The sequence below is a fragment of the Pseudophryne corroboree genome, chromosome 1 (genome assembly GCF_028390025.1).
Source record: "Pseudophryne corroboree isolate aPseCor3 chromosome 1, aPseCor3.hap2, whole genome shotgun sequence".
Lineage (NCBI taxonomy): Eukaryota > Metazoa > Chordata > Amphibia > Anura > Myobatrachidae > Pseudophryne > Pseudophryne corroboree.
Genome location: NC_086444.1, coordinates 803,075,232 through 803,092,607, shown reverse-complemented (window position 1 = coordinate 803,092,607; position 17,376 = coordinate 803,075,232).

Below are 17,376 nucleotides of genomic sequence, written 5' to 3'. Positions count from 1 at the left end.
GATGTCAGGTACGTGAAAATAAAGAGAACAACAGTAGTGTGATAACATCACAATAATAAATATCACATGAAATTCCGCTACATAATCAAAATCTGCTATGTCGTTTTTCAGGGTTTGTAATGACCCTTTTAGGTGGTCTGCTTACTCAAATAGACTTGAATGCACAGTATGGGGTGGTCTTTAATCTCAACAATTACAGTGTATCTTCCGTAAACCATGTAATAGATAGAAATATCCATACACAGTGCATTATCAAATATACAAACTTAATGGAGAATAAAAGCAGCAACAAAAAATAGCATATAGGTAGACAATGAAAATGTACCGGAACCATGCTTCAAAGGAGTGGTGTTGTGAATAAAATGAGAGGTTCCAGATCCCCCTTCTCTAGTGTCCTTTAGGGATAGTGCAGATTTAGGTTCTCCTTATAGGAGCTTTCTTTGAGACATCAGGGCTCAGATAGCTCATCCAATACGTTTCGAGCTGTTGTGTGTAGCTGTCCCTAAAAGCAGAATGCGCTTCTGTCCACTGGTTGGTCTTTATATATGTTTCAATAACAGAATCTCTGGGTTAGGCAATGTGAGAACTGGAACCATAAGTAAAATACTGTAGTAAGCCAATGTGATGTGAAAGAAAATATACGTTATACTAAGTACTTACCATTGATAATGGTATTTCTCCACAGGTTCCACAGGATAACAATGTGATATGATGGAGCGTCAGCGGATTGGCACCAATCGATCAAAGCTTTCTGGCCTCCCAGGATGCAACGGGCCCTTCCATATATCCCCGCCCACTGGCTCAGGCAAATAAGTTGTATTCCAAAGCAGAAGGCAGGAGCATCATGTAGAGCCCTAATCAGGCGAGAAGAACACACATGCACACCCTTCCGTACAAGAAGGAAGAGTTTAGTGACTAAAAAGGATCCTCAAATCAGGTGCGTCAGGGTGGGATCCCTGTGGAACCTGTGGACTTAGGAGAAATACCGTTATCAAAGGTAAGTTCTTACCATAACTTATATTTCTCCAGCAGGGTCCACAGGCTATCCACAGGATAACAATGGGATTTCCCAAAGCAGTTTAGAGGTGGAGACGCTCCTGATGTACAGGAGAATCCTTCGCCCAATTCAGCATTGTGAGAGGCAAAGGTATTCAAGGCATAATGTCTATTGAGTGTGTATACGGAAGACCATAAGGCTGCCTTACATACCTGTTCTGTTTAAGCACCACATTGTGCTGCCCAAAAGGACCTACCTTACAAGTAGAATGAACAGAGACATTAGCCAGAATAGGGAGATCAGCTTAGAGAATATGCTTCTGAAATCGTCATCTGAAGCTATCTTTGCCAGCATCTGTTTTACCAGCACTCTCTTGTGAAATCCATAGAGAATGAAAAGAGAATCTGCTTTTCTGATGACACAGGTACAATCCACGTAGATCCCTAATGCACGGATCACGTCCAGCGATGCATCTCCCGCAGAAGGGCCCGGAACCTGAAAGGCCGGGACAACCCTTTCTTCGTTAAGGTGGAACTTAGTCATCACTTTGGGAAGATACCCAGATCTAGTTCTGAGAACTGGTTTATCTGGATAAAAACCTCAGAAGTGGGGAACAACATGACAATGCCCCCAAGTCTGATATTCCTCTAGCTGACCCCGTAGTCAGTAGAAAAATCATTTATGATCCATTTTATTAAGTGGTTCAAATGGGCAACTTGAAGGGCTTTGAGGACTAACACAAGTCCCATGGCACTATAAGAGGAACAACCAGAAGCTGAATGTGCAGCATACCCTGGAAAGAAATACGCACATCCTGTAAGTTGGTCATTTACTTTTGGAACCCTACAGTCAATGCCGACCCTTGCTCTTTCAAGGAAGCCACTTTCAAACCCTTATCCATTCGTGCTCGAAAGAATGCTAAGACCCCGGAACTCTGAAAGATTTAGGGTCCAACCTTCTTTCACTGCACCCATGAATATAGACTTGCCATATTTGGTGATAAAGGCGAGCTAAGGAAAGTTTCCTTGTTCTGAACACAGTTTGAATCACCTGTTGAAAATATCCTCTTGACTTCAGGATAGAGGCTTCAAAGGCCACGCTGTCAAAGACAGTTGATCCAGATGTCTGTGATAACCAGGACCCTGCGTTAGTAGTTCTGGACGTTGAGGGAGCAGAAGTAGAGCATCCATTGCCATTCTCTGCTGGTCTTCCTGTTTTAACTTTCTCACAACCCTGGGTAATAGAGTAATTAGAGGAAAACCCATCCGCCAGACGAAGGTCCCATCTCACCGATAAGGCATCCACAAAGATCGCCCTGGGATCCTTTGTTCTTGACCTGTATTTGAGCACTTTGTTGTTCAACCAAGATGCTATCAGATATATCTATGGCCAGCACCTCTTGTTTACTAGAGTCCGGAAGATCTCTGGGTGTAGAGCCCATTCATTTCCCTGAATGGTGTGTCGACTTGAGAAAGTCCGCTTCCCCATTTAGGATTCCCGGAATGAAAACGGCAGACAAGGTTGGATGATGAAGTATGTGACTTACCTTCTTCATCACTTTTCGGCTGAGAGTTCCTCCCTGATGATGAGGTACACTACTGCCGTCGCATTGCCCGAGCGGAACTGGACTGGTTTTCCTTGAAGACTGTCCCGTGCCTACATCGGTGCCCTGTATATGGCCTGAGGTTCCAACCTTTATCGGTAGACACCTTTCTTCTTTGGGAACACAATCTTCCTGACACTGATCCCCAGTGTCAGAATCTTCCCAGTCTGATATCAAAAGGATTTCCCTTTGTCCAGCTGGGATGTCTGTAGCCACCAGGCTAACGACCTTCTTACTTTTGTCGTAAGTACCATAAGTCCGTCTTTATTATCTGATGCAATCCGTTAATACCTACAACACCTTGTATTCCCAGCTGGTCCCTCCAGGTACCAACCAGGCCAACACTGCTGATCTTCCCCGATCCGATGAGATCCGGGCATATCCAGTGTGGTGTGACTGTAGATTCTATTTGTTAAGAATCAGACGCTGCAGAGACCTAGAGTGGAATTGTGCATACTCCCTCCTGTCGATGCAGATACCATCAAACCCATCACCCGCATTGCTGCGTGAATGGATACCGTTTCACTGTCTGGCAAGTCCTGAATCCTATGCTAAACCCTGGATATCTTGTTGCGAGGTAAAAATGACTCTCTGCAGACCAGATCCAGTACAGCCCCCAAGTGAGTCATCCGGTGTGACGAAACTGGAGACGATTTTTCCAAGTTATGAGTCACTTACCTCTGCAAACACATTATTGTCTGTTGCAGATGACAAAAGAGCAATCTCTGTGACTGTGCCAGAATTAAAAGATTGTCTAGGTATGGGAAAATCCTTAACCCCTGCTGGCAGAGATAATAGGATTTGAATTACATAGCGGTAAATCCTTTTCTCGTAGTCCGTAGAGGATGTTGGGGTCCATTTTAGTACCATGGGGTATAGACGGTTCTGCAGGAGCCTTCGGCACTTTAAGACTTTTCAACAGTGTGAACTGGCTCCTCCCTCTATGCCCCTCCTGCAGACCTCAGTATAGGAACTGTGCCCAAGGAGACGGACAACTTTGAGAGAAGAATTTACATTAAACTAGTGGCGAGATTCACACCAGCTCACACCATAAAAAAACATGCCGTCTAACATAGCTTTCAACATAACCCATGCTAACGTGCATGCATAACGCAACAGCAACAGCTGTGAACATCTTAACACATGAGAACCTGTGTAAAAAGATAAAACCTAATTCTGCAGGAAAAATGAGCACTGGGCGGGTGCCCAGCATCATCTACGGACTACGAGAAAAGGATTTACCGGTAGGTAATTAAAATCCTATTTTCTCTTACGTCCTAGAGGATGCTGTGGTCCATTTTAGTACCATGGGGATGTACCAAAGCTCCCAGTATGGGCGGGAAAGTGCTAATGTTCCTGTAGAACTGACTGACCAAACTGAAGGTCGTCAGTAGCCAAAGTGTCAAACCTGTAAAACTTAGCAAACGTATTTGCCCCTGACCAAGTAGCTGCTTGGCAAATTTGCAACGCCGAGACACCCCGGGCATCTGCCCAGGAAGAACCCACTTTCCTTGTAGAGTGGGCCTTTACCGAACTCGGTAACTGCAATCCTGCCGTGGAATAAGCGTGCTGAATGGTACCTCTGATCCAGCGTGCAATAGTCTGCTTAGAAGCAGGACCCCCAATCTTGTTGGGGTCATAGAGGACAAACAAAGATTCTGTTTTCCTTATCCGAGCCGTTCTTGCAACATAAGTCCTCAACGCTCTGACGACATCCAAGGACTTTTGAAACGGCTGAGGTGTCAGAAGCCACTGGCACCACCACAGGTTGGTTGATATGGAAATAAGACACAACCTTTTGAAGAAAATGCTGACACGTCCACAGTACAGCTCTATCTTCATGAAAAATCAAATAAGGACTCTTGTGTGACAGAACCCCTAATTCAGATACTCGTCTGCCTGAGTCAAAGGCCAACAGCATGACCACTTTCCAAGTGAGAAACTTCAACTCTACCTCTTGTAGAGGCTCAAACCAGTCCAATTTAAGGAACTGCAACACCACATTAAGATCCCATGGTGCCAGAGGAGGCACAAAGGGAGGTTGGATGCGCAGAACCCCCTTCACGAATGTCTGGACCTCATGAAGGGAAGCGAACTGTTTCTGAAAGAAAATGGACAAGGTTGAAATTTGGACCTTGATAGACCCTAATCTCAAGCCAGCATCCACACCCACCTGTAGACATAGGAGAAGACGTCCTAATTTAAACTCCACTGCAGGAGACTTCTTGGATTCTCACACCAAGATACATATTTTCTCCTAATACGATGGTAATGTTTGGACGTTACCCCTTTCCTGGCCAGAATAAGTGTGGGAATGACTTCATTGGGAATACTCTTACGGGCTAGGATCTGGTGCTCAACAGCCATGCCGCCAAACGCAGCCACGGTAAGTCTTGATAAACAAACGGCCCCTTCTGAAGCAGGTCCTCGCGAAGAGGAAGAGGCTGAGGATCTTCCAGTAATAACTCCTGAAGATCTGGATACCAAGCCCTCCTTGGCCAGTCTGGAGCAATGAGAATTGCTCGAACCCTTGTTCTTCTGATGATCTTGAGAACTTTTGGTATTAGTGGAAGTGGAGGGAACAGATACACCGACTGAAACACCCACTGGGTCACCAGTGCATCCACTGCTATTGCTTGTGGGTCTCTCGACCGGGAACAATATTTCTGAAGCTTCTTGTTGAGACGTGATGCCATCATATCTACTTGAGGAACGCCCCAACGATATGCTACCTCTGCAAAGACTTCTGGGTGTAGGCCCCATTCTCCTGGATGGAGATCGTGTCTGCTGAGGAAGTCTGCTTCCCAGTTGTCCACTCCCGGAATGAATATTGCAGACAGAGCTTTTGCATGTCTTTCTGCCCAGACAAGTATCTTTGTCACCTCTGCCATTGTCACTCTGCTTTTTGTTCCGCCCTGGCGGTTTATGTAAGCTACTGCCGTTACATTGTCTGACTGGATCTGTATGGGATGACAGAAGGTGTGCAGCTTGATGAAGGCTGTTGTACACAGCTTTCAATTCCAGAATGTTTATGTGAAGGAGTACTTCTTGACTTGACCATCGTCATTGGAAGGTTTCCCCTTGCGTGACTGCTCCCCAACCTCAGAGGCTTGCATCTGTGGTCACCAGAATCCAAGTCTGAATCCCGAACCTGCGTCCCTCCAGGAGGTGAGAACTTTGAAGCCACAACAAGAGTGAAATACTGGCTTTTGTTGACAGGATTATCCTCCGGTGCATGTGTAGGTGCGATCCGGACCACTTGTCCAGTAGGTCCCATTGGAACACCCTGGCGTGGAATCGGCCAAATTGTAGAGCCTCGTTGGCCGCTACCATCTTCCCCAGCAGGCGGATGCACTGATGAATCGATACGCGTGCTGGTTTTAAAACTTGTTTAACCATCCTCTGGATCTCCAGAGCCTTTTCCACTGGTAGGAATACTTTCTGTGCTTCCATGTCAAATATCATTCCCAGAAATGATAACCTCATTGTGGATTCCAATTGTGATTTTGGAAGGTTTATGATCCAACCGTGCTGTTGAAGCACCGTCAGGGAAAGTGCAATGTTCTGCACTAGTTTCTCCCTGGATCTCACCTTTATGAGGAGATCGTCTAAGTATGGGATGACTTTGACTTCTTTCTTGCGAAGAAGAACCATCTTCTCCGCCATCACCTTGGTGAATATTCTCGCAGCCGCGGAGAGCCCGAAAGGCAATGTTTGGAACTGGTAGTGGCAGTCCTGCACCGCAAACCTCAGGTATGCCTGATGCGGCGGGTAGATGGGAACATGTAAATAAGCATCTTTGATGTCCATCGATACCAGAAATTCCTTTTCCTCCAAGCTGGAGATCACCGCTCTCAGGGATTCCATCTTGAATTTGAACCTTTTCAAATAAAGGTTCAGAGTCTTTAGGTTTAAAATCAGTCTGACCGAGCCATCCGGTTTCGGCACTACAAACAGGTTTGAATAAAACCCTTTTTCCTGTTGTGACACAGGAACTAAGGAAATTACGTTTTCTTGACATAATTTCTGTATTGCGTTCAGCACTTTTGCTCTGTCCTGAACAGAAGCTGGTAAGGCTGATTTGAAAAATCAGCATGGGGAAGGTCATGAAATTCCAATTTGTACCCTTGGGATACTATCTGCAATACCCAAGGATCCAGATCTCAGTGAACCCAGACCTGGCTGAAAGACAGTAGACGTGCCCCCACCCGATCGTACTCCCGCAGGGGAGCCCCAGTGTCATGCTGAGGTTTTAGCAGAAGTAGCTGTTGACTTCTGCTCCTGCAAGCCTAATGGTGTTGTAGATTTTTTACCTCTTCCTTGACCTCTTCCTGCGAAGAAGGGGGTACCCTTTGCCTTTTTGGACTTGTTGGGCCAAAAGGATTGCATCGTATGAGAATGAAATCCTTTCCTAGGTGGAGCAACTGCGGAAGGCAGAAATGCTGACTTGCCTGATGTAGTTGAAATCATGGCATCCAGCTTGTCTCCAAAGAGGGCTTCTCCATTGTAAGGAAGCACCTCAATATTCTTTTTTGATTCTACATCAGCATTCCATTGGCGGATCCACAGCGCCCTGCGGCTGAAATCGCCATAGCGGAGGATCTTGAACTCAGCAACCCAATATCCTTCATAGCTTCAACTAAGTAACCTGCAGCATCTTTGATATGGCCGAGAGTTAGGACTATTTCATCCCTGTCAACTGTGTCTATGTTAACAAGCAAGTTGTCAGACCATTTTTCCACAGCGTTACCTACCCACGCACAAGCAATGGTGGGCCTGAGCACTGTTCCGTTAGCCGTATATATGGATTTTAGGGTTGTTTCTAATTTACGGTCAGCTGGATCTTTTGAAGAGGCTGAACCAGGGGCAGGCAAAACTATTTTCTTAGACAGTCGAGAAACTGAGGTGTCTATCATTGGGGATGTCTCACATTTGTGCCTGTCTTCCTCAGGGAAAGGGTACGCTACACGTATCCTTCTGGGAAGCGTAAATTTCTTCTCTGGGTTAGCCCAGGATTCTTCAAAGAACGCATTCAAATCCTTTGAAGGAGGAAATGTCACAACCTGCTTTTTATTTAATTTCAAATAATCCTTTTCCTCAGGAACCAGTGTTGTTTCAGGAAACTCCAACACGTCCTTTATAGCGACTATCATACACTGTATGCTTTTGACTAATTTGGGGTCTACCCCTCTCAAATCCCCAGTATCGAGTCAGAGTCAGAATCTGTGTCTGTGTCCCCTTGCATTATCTGGGCCAGAGACCTTTTCTGGGAACTGGATATGACCCGAGTGGATGATATGGAGGGGTCAGTAAACAGTGCATCCTCCACAGACTGCCTCCAATATTTAGTCTGTTGTTCAGACTCAGAGAATTTCTTTGCAAGCATTGACATCTTTTGCAACATTCTCACCCACTCCGGCTCCCTCTTGTGCATCTAAAATGGGTTCTTCCTGGGAAGAACCCTCCCCAATGTCTGACATGTTACACACTTGTACACACACACACACACACACACACACACACAAACACACACACACACACACACACACACACACACACACACACACACACACACACACACACACACCCCTATCACACAGGGGAGCTATTGGGGACAGACCCACACTAAGGTCTGTCAGAGAGATACAGAGGGATTTGCCAGTCCACACACTGCGCCATATTGTGAATTGTGGAAATATTACCCACTTACAGCGCATATAGCAATAATAGGCCCACAGACCTAATTATAATGAACACTCTCTGCCCCTTCTATAACACCCTGTACTTGTATCAGCATTGTCATGAGGAGAAACAGCGTTCAGGAGCTTCACACTGGAGTTTCTGCAGGAAAAAATTAACACCCAGTGAGTGTTCTGGCAAGTCTGAGGAGAAGCCCCGCCCTTCAGCCTCAGCAATGTAATATTTATACTGGCTGGGGATGGCACATCAGCAGCTGTAAATGTATGTACCCTTTTTACCAGTGAGAGTAAGGTTTTAAAACATGCCCTCAGAGCACGCCCCCCCCGCGCTCTGCACCCTTGTGCTGAGAGACATGACGCGCACTGCGCATGTACCTGTATGCCGTCAACGATGACCGGAGGATCCCCTCTCTGCAGGACTCCGGTAATATACTCACCAGCCTTTTGACTTCTGGCTCTGTTAAGGGGTGGCGGCAGTGCTGTGGGAGTGATCGCTGGCCAGACTTGGGCTGTGTTCAGTACCCTTCAGGAGCTAATGGTGTCCTGTCAGCGGAAGCAGAACCATTAACTAATTGAGAAGTTGGTTCCTACTTCCCCCCCTAAGTCCCATGAAGCAGGGAAGCTGTTGCCAGCAGCTTCCCTGTAAAATAAAAAAACCTAACAAAGTATTTTTCCAGCAAAGCTCTGTAGAGCTCCACTAGTGTGCATCCAGTCTCCTGGGCACATTTTCTAAACTGAGGTCTGGAGGAAGGGCATAGAGGGAGGAGCCAGTTCACACTGTTGAAAAGTCTTAAAGTGCCGAAGGCTCCTGCGGAACCGTCTATACCCCATTATACTAAAATGGACCCCAGCATCCTCTAGGACGTAAGAGAAAAGGTGTTATTACCCCCATATATTTGGTAAATACTCTGGAGACTGTGGCTAACCCAAAGGGTAAGGGCTAGAACTGAAAATGCTGTTTGGAGGATAGCAAACCTTGGATATCACTGATGGACAGTGGTATAGGAACATCTTGTATATCCAGGGATACCATAAAACCCCTGGCTCCATGCCACACATAAGGAACGTAACGATTCCACGTGCAACCGAGGTTCCAAATGTATTTGTTCAGCATTTTAGGATTGAGCATGGGCCGAAATGAGCCATTTGGCTTCCGACTAAAACCAGGTTAGAGTAAAACCTTGCCCCATTGGCTCCTCAGCCAAGCACATACACCAAATGTCTGAACCTGCGGTTCCTCTCGTACTGAGCAGGATTACTATGGCGACAACTATCGTCGTGCTTAGGGGGGATTCTGACTTAAAGGCATTCAGTCATAATCCCACAGATGGCAGGCTGTCTTGAAGGCGAAAACATAAACTAGAGATACCGTGCCAGATCTGTGTGACCTGAAGAAGTCGGCCCCCCAGCCTGGGGTCTCCCAGGCAGAGGCCCACACCATCAGACTGATGGTTTATTTTTCTACAGCACCTAGTACAGGGGTGGCCAACCAGTCAGAGGCAAAGAGCCAGAAAAGATCCATAGGCAAGGGCAAGAGCCACTATCATGCGCGCGCCTTCGTCTCGACCCGCAAAAATGGGGGCGTGGCCTAGCTGGCACAAAGCCACGCCCCATTTTTGTGCGCACACCTTTCGTTATGACGTTTGTAGGACTGTGACCTTGTGTCATAACCCCGTTTAGTCATGTTGTACAGTGCCACATACATATAAAAATGCCAAAAAATGGGTACCCCCACAGTGCCAGATACACATGTCCCTGCAGTGCCAGATAAATATATGCCCCCAGTGCCAGCTACATATATGCCCCCAGTACCAGATACGCATGTCCCCACAGTGCAAGATACATATATGACCCACAGTGCAAAATACAGATATGCCCCACAGTGCCAAATACATATATGCCCCCACAGTGCCAGATACATATATGCCCCCAGTGCCCGATACACATGTCCTTGCAGTTCCAGATATGCCCCCAATGCCAGATATGCCCCCAGTGCCAGATACACATGTCCCCACAATGCCAGATATGCCCCCAGTGCAGACACATGCCCCCACGGTGCCAAATATGCCCCCATTGCCAGATACACGTCCCCACAGTGCCAGATATGCCCCCAGTGCAGATACACATGTCCCCACACAGTGAAGGATATGCCCCCAGTGCAGATACACATGTCCCCATGCCTCCACAGTGCCAGATATGCCCCCAGTGCAGACACATGCCCTCACGGTGCCAGATATGCCCCCATTGCCAGATACACGTCCCCACAGTGCCAGATATGCCCCCAGTGCAGATACACATGTCCCCACACAGTGCAGGATATGCCCCAGTGCAGATACACATGCCCCCACAGTTCCAGATATGCCCCCAGTGCTGATACACATGTCCCCACAGTGCCAGATATGCCCCCAGTACAGACACACATGCCCCCACAGTGCCAGATATGCCCACAGTGCTGATACACATGTGCCCACTGTGCCAGATATGCCCCCAGTGCAGACACACATGCCCGCACGGTGCCAGTTATGCCCCTGCATGCGGAGGATGAAAGAGCTGCATGCGGCTCGAGAGCCGCGGGTTGGCCACCGCTGACCTAGTATTTCCAGGTGGTCTCCCATCCAAGTACTAACCAGGCCCAAGACTGCTTAGTTTCCAAAAATCAGATGATATTGGGCCTATCCAGTGCGGTGTAGCTGTAGATCTTCTGGTAGCCCAATGCTTTCCTAGTCTTCCCCGACTTGTTAGATACCAAAAAGGGCCTTTTCAGGTTTGAAACTGTATGTGGAAGGAACCTGACCTTCTTGGAGTCTGCTTCTGACTCCAGAATATCTGTCAGTTCTTGCCAAAAAGAATATTTTCAGAAAAAGACAATGATTCCAAAATCTTCCTAGATTCTGAATCAGCTTCCACGTACCCAGCTAAACTGCTCTACGAGCAGGTATAGTTGGGGCTGATGCCCTGGAGTAAATATTTTGCCCATATTCAATGCTTCCAGTAACATTGCAGTTTTTTATATGAGCAATATGATATCTTTGCTCTATTGAAAACTCTCCTTCCAATGCATCAGCCCAAGCAACCACTGCCTTTGCCATTCAAGCCGAAGCCAAGGCTTGGCCTTATGACTGCCCTAGACAGGAAAAAAAATATGTTTTTTTAATGAAACCCATCCACTCTCCTATCCGTGATGTTGAAAGCAAATATAATGTAGATTATTTTGCATCTACTTTAGGAGCCACCGCCACTTTTTTTAAACAATCCCCAGCTGGAAGAGGATAATTGGAATTCCATTTCTTATTGGGCGTAGCCCAAGCCTCTTCCATGATTTCTGTAAGTTGATCTAACCCTGGAAACTCAGGTTTTGGGATGTTTAAACACAGGTGCCTTGGTTTTTAACACAGGCTCTGCTGTATCCTCTAAGGATAGAATGGCTTCATTGCTTTCCTTAACTCAGCTAAATTCCAGCTGAGACCTACCTCTTTTTCATATGATGAAGTAGAATAAATTGGGCTTTCATCTTGTGATGAATCTGAACAATGTGTAGCCTGTGAGGGCGAAGATTTACTTTACCACTGGTTCTGAGAAGCTGCTGCTAGGAGTGATACACCATAGGTGGATCTGCATATAAGGGCTAATAGTGTAACCCTATCCCTGGTACAGAATTTTGGGGGAATTATCCATTCAACTTATTGGATAAAGTCTGTGCAAAGATAGCCCAAGGCGGATACATTGTACGTGCCTCTGCCTTGTATCATTGCTGAGCTAAAACATTATGCACACAAGCCATCCTGAACCAGATCATGAGAGGATAATACAGCTTTGCAAAACAAACATGGTATGAATGTCCTCACCATTGCCGCACTTATACATGATAAATAATCAGCACTTACACTGTGTACTACACAATTTTGTGACTGTAATCACTTTAACCTTTTTTCTTTAAAATGATATCCATCTGACCCTACTCATGCACCATCATTGAGGATCGGCAAAACAAACTGACAGAAATATAGTAAAGTCAGCATCATACTAGCAGTCAGTCACGTTATACATTAGTATAATAAGCAATATGAGTACATCATCAACTACAATAACATTTTAAGTACTGTATGTAGGAGAACACATTTTCTGAATCATGTTTAACATTTCTAACGTATTCAGACGCAATGCGAAAGAAACAACAGTAATGGTATACAGACTCATATGCAATATGCACTTATCTAACTATTCATGCTCAAAGGGTAGATAGAGATTTAGTGCTGTATTACCCGTACTCAGTATGAGTAGGATACAGGGAGACCCACCCCGCTTCCAAGATCGATCATACTTTAGCGAACGCTGAGTGGATCCAGATGCTACTAGTGTACACTGCCGCTCCATGACTTAGTGAACACAGACGCTCAGTGAACACAGACGTCCCGGTCACACAGCCGCCTATGCTGTGACCGGGTACCCTCATGGTAGCGACCAGTGAACACAGATGCACCGGTCACACAGCCGCCTAAGCTGCGACCGGGTCCCCTCGTGGGACGGAAGCGAGGAAACAGTTCATGGTGGTGAGACTCGGCGGAAACTGGTCATGAACCGGGGGGAGGGGTGACCAGGAGAGCGTCTGACTCCCCACTGCTGACATCAACCCTAGGGAATGCGGCCTCATACTATTCCTGGAGCCTCTAATCCCTAAGGACTGGCGCTGTTGCACCCGGGGTGGCAGCCACATCAGCTACTGTTTGGTAGTCTCCTCCCAAACCAGTGCAGCTGTGTCTGTATTCCATCTACTGAGTGGAATCGATGCCTTACCGTCTCCCCGTGCTCCTGCAACAGCCTGGTAACGTCTGCTGGACCTGCTAGTATATCCGACACAGACACCCGCCGAAACAGCACTGTACTCGTGGGTAAGCGTTGTCGCAACCCGGCGGAGAGTTGTTGGAGCGACTCTTTCTAAAGGTGGGTACACACTAGTAGATATATCTGCAGATCAATTGATCTGCAGATATATCTATGGACGGATTGAGCAGTGTGTTAAGCATACACACTGCTCGATCTGTCGGGGACTGACGTCATGAACTGGGCGGGCGTGTACACACGCCCGCCCAGTTCACCTGTCAATCACCGCCGCCCGCCGCAGCATGTGTACGGGCGGTCGGCCGACCGCCCCGTACACACACAGCTACGCGCCAATATATCGGTAGATATATTGGCCGTCGGCTGTGCTGCTCGGCCAACGCGATACATCTGTGAACGACGGAGTTCACAGACGTATCGGCTGTACACACTGGCCAACAGTCCCGCGATATATCGGCTGTTCAGGAGAACGGCCGATATATCGACCAGTGTGTACGGGCCTTAAGGTACATATAAGACGCTGTTTAGAAAGATCACTCAAAAAATTTGTAAGACTATAACAATAAAATAAGAAAGCTTAGGGCTGCTAAAAAACCGCAGTCCTCTGACCATGGTCCGGCTCTTGCCGCACCAAACAAAAAACTGATTTGCCTGAGCCAGTGGGCGGGGATATATGGACGGGCCCGTTGCATCCTGGGAGGCCAGAAAGCTTTGATCGATTGGTGCCAACCGGCTGACGCTCCATCACATCCCATTGTTATCCTGTGGATAACCTGTGGACCCTGCCGGAGAAATTAATGATACACAAGGAAAATTAAATAAACAATAACAATTTTTGTTGTTTTAGAAAGTCCATAGACAGTATTTTCAATAGGTGGATAGACAGAGGGTATAACGTAATATAACCACTTATATTATAAGAGCCACTTAAGTTCAAACTCCCAGTTTAACCCATTCAGTGGAATGCTCAGAAAATTTCCGGGGCCAGCTGCGCTGTCTGGCAACCCCCGGAAATTTTCCCGGGAATGCCACTGCTCCCGCTCCCTCCTCTTTGCACTCCGATCGGCTGGTGGACTTTGAAGAAAGATGCAATCGCGTCATGACGCAATCGCGTTGTGACATCATGACGTGATTTTGTCATTCCGCAAAACTCCACCAGCCGAGCGAAGTACAAGGGAGGAGGGGGGTAGAGGATTTCGGTGTTGGCGGGCTAGTGCCCGCCAGCAAATGCTACCCGGGTGGTAAAATTAATTAAATAAAATTAAAAACCTGCCCTGGGAGGTGTGACCATATTTCAAAAAGTCACCACTGAAGGGGTTAAACCTCCTGGTTTATGCAGTATATTCATGACTTTTTCTGATCTGGCCAGTACAGTATTTTTTATCTCTGTCTCTCCAATTAGCTTGGATGTGTGATATACCCATAAATCAATTCCTTTGATTGATGTGTGTTTTTAAAGTGCTCAGACAAGGAATGTTTGGGTAGGCCTTTTTTAGTGTTTTGCATATGTTTGACTAAACAAATTTTAAGGGTTCTGAGGTTCTACCCACATAAATGAGGCCATATACACATTCAATGGGGGATATCCAGTTGTTTGAAAAGTTGGTTGGGTGTCTGTTTTTTCCTATTATATCAAGTTGCTTGCATGACATATGATTCATTTGTTGATTTTGTAATATTTTGGTATAACTGTAAAGTATCTCCTATATATTAGCCCAAGTCTGTGACTCTGTGCTGGCCGTAACGCTGGGCGGAGTCACAAACCTGGGTGGAGTCACCTGCATCTGGACGGAGATACAAAGCTACAAAGCCAGCAGCACATTCAGGTACACTGACCTAGATCATGCCCAGTGGTAGCACCAAACACTGTTCCGGCCACGATCATCAGGGAGAGGAACAGAGGCGTGGGTACTTTGAAGCAGCAGCCGCACCTTCTCCACGGTAGCATACCCCACGCCAGGCAACGCACCCGCATGGTATCACGTGGGGGGGGGGGGTTCGTGCTGGCAGCCAGGCGGCCTATAAGATGTTCAATGTGGCGGCACACGGAAGGGGGGGGGGGGTTCGTGCTGGCAGCCAGGCGGCCTATAAGATGTTCAGTGTGGCGGCACACGGAACACCCACTCACCGATCCCCCTTGCTGTTCGGACGGAGCCCGCTCCGTCTGTCACACCATCCTCCTTTACAGTACACCACACTGCCGGGACCACGAGCGGGACACGAGCGCCAGGCCCACAACACACTCCCCTATCGCTATCGTGGCCTGAACTGACACAGGACGGCTCACGGCACATTGCTGCAGAGCCGGAGCGCCCTCTCTCAGCAGCCAAATCATTACAACAGGTAGGCAGCTAGCGCACAAGTGCCCGCACATGCTACAGTCCCACCAACACACCTGACCCCCTCACCAACCACCCCACCCTCTTCTCCACAGCCAGAAACACTCCAGCCAGCCCTCCACCAAGCCCACCACGCACACTCTACTACAGCACTGCTGCTGCAGCTCCAGCAGATTGTGTGTGTAGTGTCGTGTCGTGTGTCCAGTGTGTGCATGGGGTATGTGTATAGTCTATCCTGTGTGAATGGTAAGGTGTAAATACAGTGCCCCACCCCCGAGACCCCCGCACCTGCACCACCCGCAGCACCCTTGGACCCCCTCACCCATCCGCCGCAACCCTGCACCTGCTCCTTCCCAAACCGCGGCCGCTTCGGACTCCCTACCCTGCCCGCGGAACACCCCCCATCTGCCCCTCCCCCACCCTCAACACCCCCTACCCCACCCGCCACTCCCCCAACCACAGCACCTACTAGGTCAGGGGTGTCAAACTCAAATTCATCGGGGGCCGCATCAGCAGTTTGGTCCCCATCAAAGGGCCGGTTGTATCTGTAGGTCTATGTGTCCACTCTTTATTATCATAAATTAATGTCACTGCATTCAATTATTACTGTTTTTTGTAATAATGTAAGTAATAACTAGCTCTGAAAGGGGGAGACGCAGAGAGAGAGCGCGAGGGGGGAGACGCAGAGGTGGGAGAGACGGAGAGAGGAGCAGAGAGAGGGGGAGACAGAGAGGGGAAATGGATAGTGAGGAGATAGGGATAGAGAGGGGGGAGAGACGGAGAGAGAAAGGGGGGAGACAGACAGAGAGCGAGAAAGGAGGAGAGACGGAGAGTGGGGGGAGACAGAGAGGAAGGAGATGCATAGAGGGGGATACATGAAGAGAGAGGGGGGGCAGAGGAGCGAGAGAGAGGAGGAGCAGCACTTTCCACTTGTACAACAATAGTATTGCATTTTCCTGCCTGGCATCAGTAGTGCTTACAATCAGGGGCTGTCACTGTGCATGGAGATGGCTGCCAGTGACTCTATGCATCCCTCCCATGAACTTTTGGCGCTGGTGACAATCAGGACCGGGGTGTAACAGCCAGGTGTCCGTGTGAACAGCAATAGAGAGAGGGACTTGGAATAGTTAAACAAGTCGGGCACATGCAGCATTTGAGTCTATGGTGGAGGAGCTGAAAGCAGAGCATCTCCTTCTCCCCCTCCGGCCGGGAGTCGGGACCCGAGTCACTGACTGTGCAGTGACTGTCTTAATGCACAGGGCTCCGGGGCACTGGTGGTGGGCAGACAGGCGCAGCGTTGGTGGCGGCATTAAATGAGTCAGTGAGACTCATTGTAATGCCGGAAGCTCGGGGACCTGAACCAGCCCCCACCGCGGGAACAGTCAGCCCCCCTGTCACCGCTGATTGTAACAGCTCAGAGCTAAAGCAGCATCACCACCCGGAGCTGGCCGCGGGATCACGGAGTACCCAGCCCCGATCCCCGGCTGCGGAACACTGGCAGCTCTCAGACCCCAACACCCTCCTCCAGCCGCAGGTTATCCACTGTCCGAAGCACAACTCACCAAATCGAGGAGAGCTGCGCCATCAAGTCCGCACTGGCAAGGCTCCACCTCCTATTTTTAAAGTTTGCAGCCGGGCCACAGAGCCATCAATCAATCTGGCAGGCTAGGGATTGGCTGCAGCGAAGCGCGTCCCACGGACCCACCCATGTTTGAAATGTGAGTCCGCGGGCCATCAGACGAGGTCTGGCGGGCCGGATTTGGCCCGCGGGCCTTGTGTTTGACACCCCTGTACTAGGTGACTAATCATGCCCTGCGTGCGATGTTCACGCCATCGCAACGGCCTAAGGCCCCTTAACCATCACGCGCCCTTTGTCCGTGCAATTTTTAAGCAATCACA